This window comes from Myotis yumanensis, unplaced genomic scaffold (genome assembly GCF_028538775.1).
Source record: "Myotis yumanensis isolate MYYU_CA2020_CCGP unplaced genomic scaffold, mMyoYum1.0.hap1 SCAF_9, whole genome shotgun sequence".
In the NCBI taxonomy this organism is placed as follows: Eukaryota; Metazoa; Chordata; class Mammalia; order Chiroptera; family Vespertilionidae; genus Myotis; species Myotis yumanensis.
This window is the reverse complement of record NW_027223760.1, coordinates 13,305,740-13,316,451: the sequence shown is the minus strand read 5'-3', so window position 1 is coordinate 13,316,451 and position 10,712 is coordinate 13,305,740.

The window sequence follows — 10,712 nt, the reverse complement described above, 5'->3', positions numbered from 1 at the left end:
GGTCGTGTCCCTCCGCCCGGCATGCACCCTCTCCAATCTGGGACACCTCAAGGGATGTCGGACATCCCTCTCTCCATCCGGTACCAGTGGCTCATAACCACTCGCCTGCCTGCCTGCCTGATTGCCTCTAAGTGCTTCCGCCTGCCAGCCTGATTGCTCCCTAACCGCTCCCCTGCCAGCCCAATTGATGCCTAACTACTGCCCTGCTGGCCTGATCTCCCCCAGCTGCCCTCCCCCACTGGTCTCATTCCCCCCAGCTGCCCTCCCCTGCCAGCCTGTTTGACCCCAGCTGCCCTCCCCTGTGGGCCCAATCGCCCTCAGCTGCCATCCTCTACTGAGACCCGTCTCTTCCACTGGGACCCGCCTCCTTCACATGAGGTGGAGGAGATGCCGATACTGGCCTCCTCTGTGCCGTGTGGAGGCATGGGAGTCCTAGACCTCACCACGTAGAGCGGCACTGGGCACGTGGCAATCTTTTGGTGGCTATCTTGTGATGGCCATCTTGTGATGACATCGCTTGCAAGGACGTGAGGACCACCTAGGCCAGGGGTGGGCAACCCCTGGCACGCATGCCAAACATGGCACGCCACTAAGTTCTGCTGGTATGCAAAACCCTCTCATAATCTTCCATTTACAATTTCTTTCTTAATATCGACTTTTTTATTTTTCAGATAAATTCAGTGTAGGTGCATCTTAGATAAATAAACAATTTAACATAGTTATCTTTAAGACCATAGACATGGATTGACGAGAGAGGGGAAGAGCAATTTCTATGCCTCTGCCTTAACTCTCCCTGCCTTCCTATATCCCACCAGTGTTTTGGTTTCAACCATATACGATTGTGACTCTTTGTTCTCACTGATGAATTTTGTTAAGTCTCCTAATAGGAATAGTCTGACGGATGAAAGTAGTAGCTCGTGCATATCTCTGAAGGTCACAAAATATAAACCTGATGTAAAATCTCTGTCATCAGTGATACAGCAGCAAAAGTCCCACGGATAATATCAGAGTCATAAAGTTTTCAGTCAGACTATCAGTGTACATGTATACATTGAAAAATAAATGTAGCCCGGACTGGTTTGGCTCTGTGGATAGAGCGTCAGCCTGCGGACTGAAAGGTCCAGGGTTCGATTCCGGTCAAGGGCATGTACCTTAGTTGCTGGCACATCTATCTCCAGTTGGGGGTGTGCAGGAAGAGGCTGATCGATGTTTCTCTCTCATGGATGTTTCTAACTCTCTATCCCTCTCCCTTCCTCTCTGTAAAAAATCAATAAAATATTAAAAAAATATATATGTGAAAAACACCGGAGTTTGCTGACTCGAACAACTACTTCAAAAATACAAATAAAAGACAGAATGGACATCATCCAGAACCACAGGAAGGCTGGCTGAGTGGAAATTCTACAACTAGAAGGAAAGAAAAAAGCACACCGAGGCTCAGAGGAGGCCCAGTGCGGAAGTAAAATACTAAAGTGCGTAGTGCATGGGGAGCAGGCTGGCGGCTGAGGGCGCGTTTGTCGTTTTCAATCAGGAGGGAGTCTCAGGCTCTGAGCTCCAGTTCCGGGCGGGTCTCTAGGGACACAGACTCACACAGGAGAAGTGCAACTGTCTAGCATCGGTCAGAACCCGAGGGCAGCTTTCTCTCCTTGGGGCTTGCAGTGATTCTCAGGACACTGAGAAGCAGAGCCTCTGAGGGCAAGACTGAGAGCAGCCATAACTGCTAGTCCCACCCTATTGATCCCATGGGACCAAGCCCTGCTGGGAGGCTTTTGCTGGATAGCCACAGGCAAAGGCGAGATTAGCACCTCCCTAGAGATTCAGGAGCCAGGAAGCCCAGAGGTCAGAGTGGGACCATCCAGTTGGCAGCTCCATGGGACCATAAAAGACACACTCAGGGGGCAGACTCCGTGAGCACCAAAGCCCCATTGAAGCAAGTCTTGCCCCAGAGGGGAGTCTCTAGCACAGAAGTTCTCCCACTGCAGACACAGCTGATTCTCACAGCCAATTGGGCTGGAGGTCAATTCCTCGCAGTGATAACTACAACAATCAAGGCTTAATTACAACAAGACTGTGCACAAAGCCCACAAAGGGGTGCACCTAGAGTGTCTACCTCAGGTAATTAGGACACTTAGCACAGAAAGGCACTCTATCAACACAACGAAGCACAAAACATGCAGAGACAAAGAAACAGAACTCAAATGACAAATGGAGGAAGGCAAACTGCTGGGTATAGAGTTCAAAACCACACTTTTAAGGACTTTAACACTTGGAGTGGGGGAAACGAGTTAAGTCGGCTCGCGTGAATTGCGCGTACTCCGCGGGAGCCGTCTTAACTCGGTTCATAGATTTGCGGTGGAGTGCGGGAAACGTGTAAACTCGGGCCGATTGTAACTGCGTATTACCAAATATTTGTTTGTTTGCCGTTCACAAAGATACCTACCTGCGTATGCGAACCGTTTCATATCCATTGGGGTAATAGGTATCATAAAAATCCCTGATTTTGCTCGGGAAACCTAAATAATTGCCCGCGCCATCTTATATTTTGGCGGGAAATTCACCCCACACCAGAGTGTTAAAGAACTGTCTAGAAGCCGCCGATAAATTTAGTAAGGCCCTCGAAAAGACTGGTGAGACCGCCGATAAATGTAGTGAGGCCTTCGAGAAATCTAGTGAGACCCTTGATGTTGTGATAAAGAACCAACTAGGAATTAAGCATACACTGACTGAAATAAAGAATATTATACAGACTCCCAACAGCAGTCCAGAGGATAGCAAGAATAAAGTCCAAGATTTGAAATACGAAGAAGCAAAAAACACCCAATCAGAAAAGCAAAATGAAAAAAGAATCCAAAAATATGAAGATAGTGTAAGGAGCCTCTGGGACCCCTTCAAGAGTACCAACATCGGAATTATAAGGGTGCCAGAAGAAGAGAGAAAGCAAGATATTGAAAACCTATTTGAAGAAATAATGACAGAAAACTTCCCCTACCTGGTGAAAGAAATAGACTTCCAAGCCCAGGAAGCACAGAGAACCCCAAACAAAAGGAATCCAAAGGGGACCACACCAAGACACATCATGATTAAAATGCCAAGAGAAAATCTTAAAAGCAGCAAGAGAATAAAAGTCAGTTACCTACAAGAGAGTACCCATATGACTTCCAGTTGATTTCTCAACAGAAACTATGCAGGCCAGAAGAGAGTGGCAAGAAATATTCAAAGTGATGAATGCCAAGAATCTACCACCGAGATTACTTTATCCAGCAAAGCTATCATTCAGAAGTGAAGGTCAGATAAAGAGCTTTGAAAACCAGTTTTAAGTGCAAGAGAGAAAATAAACCCTTGCTGCTGAATAGAGAAGCCGTATAGCCTCAGAGGCCAACCCCAAAACACGGCCACCCAGAGTCTGAGCCACAAACTGACTCTTAGGTGAACACAAATAAGGCAATCTGGATCACAAATATGTCCTGCTTCAAAATCAGGACTGTGATTTACAACACGGAGGAACAGTGTATCGCAGGGAAATTCAACATTCTCCTGAATACCTGGCAGGACTAAGGCAAGCCAGGCTGAAGAGTAGAAGAACCGAAAGACCTTCACTACTGCAAATTTCTTCTTTTTTCGCCTTTTAACTAAGAAACCAATTTTTTTCTTTTTCTTATTTTTCCATCACCTGATTTTACCCTTTTAATTACTACGTTTTTATTTTTAACCAGTATTATTACTGCTATCATTTTACCATTTTTTAAAGTGCCATTTTATTTTGTCTTTATTTTATTTTGGGAGTAGTGTTCTCCATTCTATTTTCATCATTCCTTTAGCATCAATTTTCCCTACCTCAATTTTACCTCTATGCTAAAACCCTCTTCCTCACTTTTCCCCTTTTGGTGTCCTGTTTCTCTTACCCTATTCCTGCTTTAGATTTTCCCTATTCCGTCTTTTTACCCCCTGTCTATTTTCACCCTACTTATATATCCTATTTCCAATCCACTGCTCTAAACCCTTATACACCTATCCCTTATCCTTCTTCACTATCCAAATACTATTTCTCTTATCTTTCTATTGTTTTCTTGCTGTTTGCTTGATTGTTGAGTATATTGATTTTTTGTTTGTTTGTTTTGTTTTGTGCTTTTCTTTGCTTTTTTAGGACTGGTTGTGAGGTTGTTTTGCTTTTTCTTTTTATTTTTTTCTGCTGGTTTTCCCCCTCCCTCCCCTCCCCCACCCCCCCGGGTATTTTTGTGCTTCTGTTTTCCCTTGACCTCTCTTGATATCATTGGTTGTTTGTAGTTTGCATTCATCTCCAGGGATCTGTTGCTGGAATTTGTTGGGATTAGTGGCAGTTCTATCAGAGTTTTCTCCTCATACAAATAATCTCTTCCCCTCTTCTACTTCATTCTCTTTTCGCTCTCCCCCCCCGCTCTTTTTTTCCCAATTTCATTTTTGCACTCCTTTTTTGTGATTTTTTTTGTTTTTCTTTTCTTTTTTCTCTTTTATCTTTTTCTCTTCTTTCTTCCTTATCCCCTAATCCTCTTACTTCGGGTGGTCACCTTTATTTGGGCTTGTTGATATTGTGAATATATTTGTGTTCAGTGCCTGGTACGTTGTGCCTTGTTGTGTTGTATTTTGTGCCTTTAAATCAACGCAGCAGATCCAAGCAACAGCAGCCTCCTGGTCACCACACCCTCTGTCTGAGGAACAGCAGCTGTACGTGAAGCCTCCCCCCACTAGTCAGAAGAGCCACCACACCTGTGAACAGCACCCACCAAAGGAGCTGCTACCAACTGAGAAGCAGCTTCTATCGCAACCACAGCCCAAGGAGCCAATGCCACCCAGGGAGCAACCACTGAAAGACTCAACATCTAGATATGTCAGTGAGATCAAACATGGGAAGGCAAAGAAACCCACAAAGGAAAGAAAAGGAGAACTTGCCAGAAAAGCAGCTAAGTGAGACAGAGGCAGGCAACCTGACAGAAAAAGAATTCAGAATAAGTGTGCTAGCATGCATAAACCGGATGGAGGAAAAAATCAACAACATATGCAAGAAGCAAGAAGAAACAGATGAAAAAATCAATAACTTATGCAAGACCCAAGAAGAAATGAAGAGTGATATAGCTGCAATAAAAAACACCATTGAAAGCATCAACAGTAGACTAGGAGAAGCAGAGGACCGAATCAGTGAATTAGAAGACAAGGAAGCAAAACACACCCAAACTGAACTGCAATTGGAGAAAAAAATCAAAAGACAGGAGGAGACCTAAGGGAGCTTTGGGACAACATGAAACGAAACAACATACAAATAATAGGGGTGCCAGAACAACAGAAAGAGGAACAAGGATTAGAAAACCTACTCAAAGAAATAATATCAGAAAACTTCCCTGAGGTGGGGGAGAAAATAGTCACAAAAGCACAGAGTCCCAAACAAGGTGAACCCGAAAAGACACACACCAAGACACATCATAATTACCATGGCAAATGTTCAGGATAAAGAGAGAATCTTACAGGCTGCAAGAGAGAGACGGAAAGATACATACAAGGGATCTCCCATTCGATTATCAAAAGATATCTCAACAGAAACACATCAGGCCAGAAAAGAATGGACGGAAATTTACAAAGTGATGCAAAGCAAAGGACTGAATCCAAGAATACTCTATCCAGCAAGGCTAGCATTCAGAATTGAAGGGGAAATAAGAAGCTTCATAGACAAAAAAAAAAAAGGCTAAGGGAGTTTATCACCACCAAGCCAGCAATGCAAGAAATGCTAAAGGGACTGGTGTAAAAAGAAGAAATGAAAAGCTCAGAAAGAAAACAGCCACACAAAAAAAGAAATGGCTACAAACAAGTACTTTTCAATAATAACTTTAAACATAAACGGACTAAATGCTCCAACCTAAAGACATTGAGTGGCTGAATGGATAAAAAAACATGACCCATATATTTGCTGTTTATAAGAGACCCACCTCATTAGAAGGGACTCAAACAGACTGAAACTGAAGGGATGGAAAATATCTTTCAGGCAAATGGAAAGGAAAAGAAAGCTGGGGTAGCAATACTTATATCAGACAAAATAGACCTCAAAGTGAAGGCCATAACAAGAGATAAGGAAGGCCACTTCTTAATACTAAAGGGATCAATACGAGAAGATATAACCATTGTAAACAAATATGCACCTAATGCAGGAGCACCCAAATACATAAAAAAACTCCTGAAAGATATCAAAGGAGAGATCGACAAGAATACAATCATAGTAGGGGACTTTAATACACCACTGACATCACGGGATATCCTCTAGACAAACAATCAGCAAAGAAACAGCAATCCTAAATGTCTCACTAGATCAGATGGACTTAATAGACATTTTCAGAACACTTTACCCCAAAGCCACAAAATATATGTTCTACTCAAGTGCTCATGCGACAGATTCAAAAATGTTCCACATATTGGGTCACAAGCAAAGTCTTCCCAAATTCAAGAAGATTGAAATCATAAAAAGCATCTTCTCAGATGACGATGGCATAATATTAGAAAGAAACTACAATAAAAACAACCCAAAATACTGAAACACTTGGAAGCTTGCGGTGGGCTGTTTCTGTTTCCCGCGACCCGCACGGGAAAACGACAGGTTCTTGAGCGGAGGAGCTGGGGATTAAGAAATTAAAGAAAGACCAAGATGCAGAAATAGATCTTAAGCTGGGGCCAGGTGGGCGCCATCCTCTCTGATGGAGAGGCAGCAAAAGCGGCTGAGCCACACAGCAGGTTTATTTTAAAGGCCTATATTTACATATCTAGTTCCCCGCCTGCCTGATTAACATGCCCAGCCTTATTGGGGAAGCATGTTCCCAGGGCGTGGCTGCCTATACTCTGAGTTCAGCTGATAATAATAAGAAAATGCCTAGGTGCCTCCCAGGCGGCCCTCTACATCTCCCCCGTTTTTGTTTTTTAAGCTACTATAATAAAAGTAAAATTTTAAACATTAATAGTAGGGCTCTAGAATTAAAACAATTGTAAACAATGCAAATGCAAAAACGAAACTACATCCATGTTATCATTTTCAAAATTTGAACGTTAAGAACAAAACTGCTTATTAAATATTAACAAAACAATGCCAATGCAAAACAACAATATGAGAAATCAGAACTATGGACATATTAACATTTTTTCTACTAAATGAAAAGAAAAGTCTCTTTTGCTGCTGGTGTATATTTACTCAGAGTCCTTGGACTTGGCCGTGCAAGACTTTTCAGAAGACTGGCATCTAACAGATGCTAGCATGAGCAGGAACATGGTTGAAGAAGTAGCTTCAACTTCTTGCTTTTCCACAATCTGTTGCGCTTCAGTCACTAACTTCTTCAGATGACTCCATATTGGTACAATAGTCCCTTGCGTCTTTCAGTTTTCTTCTTCTTCCTCTTTGCTATCATTAGGGCAGTACTTATTCCTTGAGTGAATGGACACAGGAGCTTGTCTGAGTCCATTGTGGTGATGGATGTAACACTCTGGCACCCTAATTGGCTGCATTACTCCTTCTTCCTTGCTCTTGGTCCTGGGTAACCTGCAGCAATGGACAGGTACTGGCTGCTATCATGACAAGGCGTCCTCACCATCTCCATCTTTGAACTGTCTCTCCTGTCTTTGTGGCTGGAGCAATCTGATCAGTTGGGATCTGTTGTTGCAGGAATCCACATGGACTGGGAGCTGTTCTTCTGAAATATACAAACATATTCTCGACCAAAGGTTAAGGGGAAAACCTTACTTGGGGTCTTTTCTCTAAAATGATCTTCTCCTGGCTTTCCCTGACATCATATGTTTTTTCTGGGTGTCTCGCTGTTAGCATTAAATGAAAAATTTTATCTAAATGTAATTTAGTTATAGGATATTTTTCTTTACATGGTATTTTTCCACTATCCCCCCTTTTTTATTTAATTATAAGGAGAATTTTGGAAAATTTACAATGCAGTCTAGATAACTTTAAATTCCAACTTTTTGCAGAAAAATATGACTGCTTTAGGTTCATAGCATGTTAAGCAATTTTATCACAAAATGAAAATTTTGGTTAATACCTTTTGAATAATTACTTATTTCAAATTAGCCCAATTTAATTTGAAAACTTTGACAACTATTTTACTGTGAAATTTAACATTTTAACAATAATGTTAATTTACACTGTAAATATTAATTGAAAGGATCACTTTACGTCCTTGAGGAGGCTTAAGCATTCCTCTTAGGCTAGATTTAAATTTAGAGTCTGTTAACTAAGCCTTCTGTTTTTCTGGGTACCATTTTCAGCTGGACCAAGTCTCTTCTGTTAATTGGTTCCTGATCTGGGCTGGGCATGGGAAGCAAGAAGCAGCCATGGGGACAGGAGACCTCCCTCAGAAGGGGCGAGTGTTCAAGCCCCTACACCATTGGGGGGGGGGTGAGGATCTGTGTCCCACCTCTGTTGAACCCCAAGTTTTCTCCTACTGGCCCCCCCGACTGTGCCTGTCTTAGGTCGCCCCACCCTGTGGGGTCTTACCCATCATTGACTACCAGCCGTACTCTCTGGGCCAAGTAGGGTGATGTGAGATTCAGTTCTGTCTCCTTGGTAGTCTATGTCCCTCTGGCCTCCATGCCCAGCAACTGCCTTTGGATCGCCTCGCCTGCTGGTGGGCCCCGGCATTGATCATAGGGAACCCACGTTTCTTCTCCAGAGAGGGCCCAGCTTACGCCATTGGGCAAGAGACAGATCCATGGTACCAGCTTTTCATGATCTCAGTATGAACGAATAGCTCAGATAACCGCTGTAGACAATTGGAATCCTCTTGGCAAAAAAAAAAAAAAAAAAAGGTCAAGAGAGGTCAACACAGAATGCTTAAGCGCCTTCACAGGAGGGAATAAATCCTTTCATGTAGAATTAATTTGTAAGTTTGTTTGGGATAAATGCACAATATACCGTTGTAAAGCATCAAAATTATTAATGAAACTTGTAGAATAATACCATGTAAGAATATTCTTTGCTCTAGGTCATGACAACTTAATTTTAAACTCAAGGTTTGGAATGTGGAACCTAGTTTTCAAAAAAAAAAAATTTACAGAAGCAGATACAGTATGCTATCTAAATTACAGTTTGGGGTGAACACATTATCTAGAGTCCTTGGTAACCTAGGTTAAACTTAGGCATGTTATCTAAATTACAGTTTTGGGTCTCCAGAACACTGAGCCGACACATTAACTGGAGCCCTCTGACCTTGGGATAGTCGTGCTGTCCCTCCCAGGTAAAGGAAAAATGTGCCTTTTACTAGGATTCAATTGCTTACAAGGATAGTAATTTAAGTAAGTATTTTTTTTTTTTAAAAGGCAAAGCAAGTAAATTCAGTGTTTAGTATACTTCTGATTCACAAGGGGCAAATGCTGACCCACCTCCAGCCTAATTTTAAAATGCAGTAGCAAGGAGCTTTTGTCATTTCAAATTACATCTTAAAATTCCACTGCTGTATTTTAAGAAATATTAAACAAAATAACTTGTTTTGCCCTTTCTCAGAGGCAAAAACATAAAATAAGTATTTATTAATTTTTATTTGATAAAGTTTTCCATGTGATTTCAAATATATTAAATTTGGTTAAATTAAAAAAAATCCTTTAAAAAGAGAGAATAGAGAGAACCAAGATGGCGGCGTAGGGAGCGGACCTGTGTGTGCTGCTCTCTCACAGCATCATTGAAACTATCAACTATGAAGTAAACAACCACCACTCAGAACCATGGGGAAGTTGGCCCAGTGGAAGATCTACAACTGGAAGAAAAGAAAGAAGCGCAGTGAGACTGAGTGGGAGCTACGGAGGCACCAAAACCAGAGGTACGCAGTCACACGCCAGGCGGGCTACAAATGGATTCCCGGTTTTTTTTTCAATTGGAAGCGGTTACAAACCCTCAAATCCTCTGGGCTTGCTCGGGGCGGGTCTCTGAGGCCCCAGATCCCACAGGGAGAGGCGGCCACGGCCTTGCAGTGGTCGGAGAGCGAGGGAAGCTCTGACACGCGGCTGCTCGCCAGCACTGAGGGACAAGAAGTCCTGGTGTCCCGGGGAGGCGAGGGGCGCGGAGACGCCGCCTGCCATCGCTATTTCCTCCATGCTGGCGACTCCCTGTGACCCCGCCCTACCCTCAGGGCTGTGCCAGAGGCACAAGAGGGAATGACTGTGCTTTTACAAACTCTCAAATCCACTGCGCTGGTTCGGGCGAGTCTCTGAGGCCCCAGGCCCCAAGGCGAGAGACAGCACGGCCTTCCAGTGGTCAGAGAGCGAGGGAGGCTCTGGCGCGCGGCTGCTCGCAGGCACTGGGGGACGCAAAGTCCTGGTGTCCTGGATAGGCAAGAGGCCGCTGAGTCTCCGCCCTGGAGACTCCCTGTGACCCCGCCCTACGCAATTTACATTCCCATCTGGGCTGTGCCAGACTCACAAGTAGAAATGCCTTTGCTTCTGCAAACTTTCAAATCCTCTGAGCTGGTTCAGGCAGGATCATGAGGCACCAGACCCTACTGGGAGAGGCAGCACGGCCTTGCAGCCATCAGAAAGCGAGGGAGACTCTGTCGCACAGCTGCTCGCCGGCACTGGGGGACACAAAGCCCTGGCAGAGATTCAAGGGGCCGAGGAGACTCAGCCAGTGCTATTTGCTCCGCCATGGCGACTCCCTGAGACTCAACCCTAATCAATTTACATCCCCATCCAAGCTGTGCCAGGTGCAC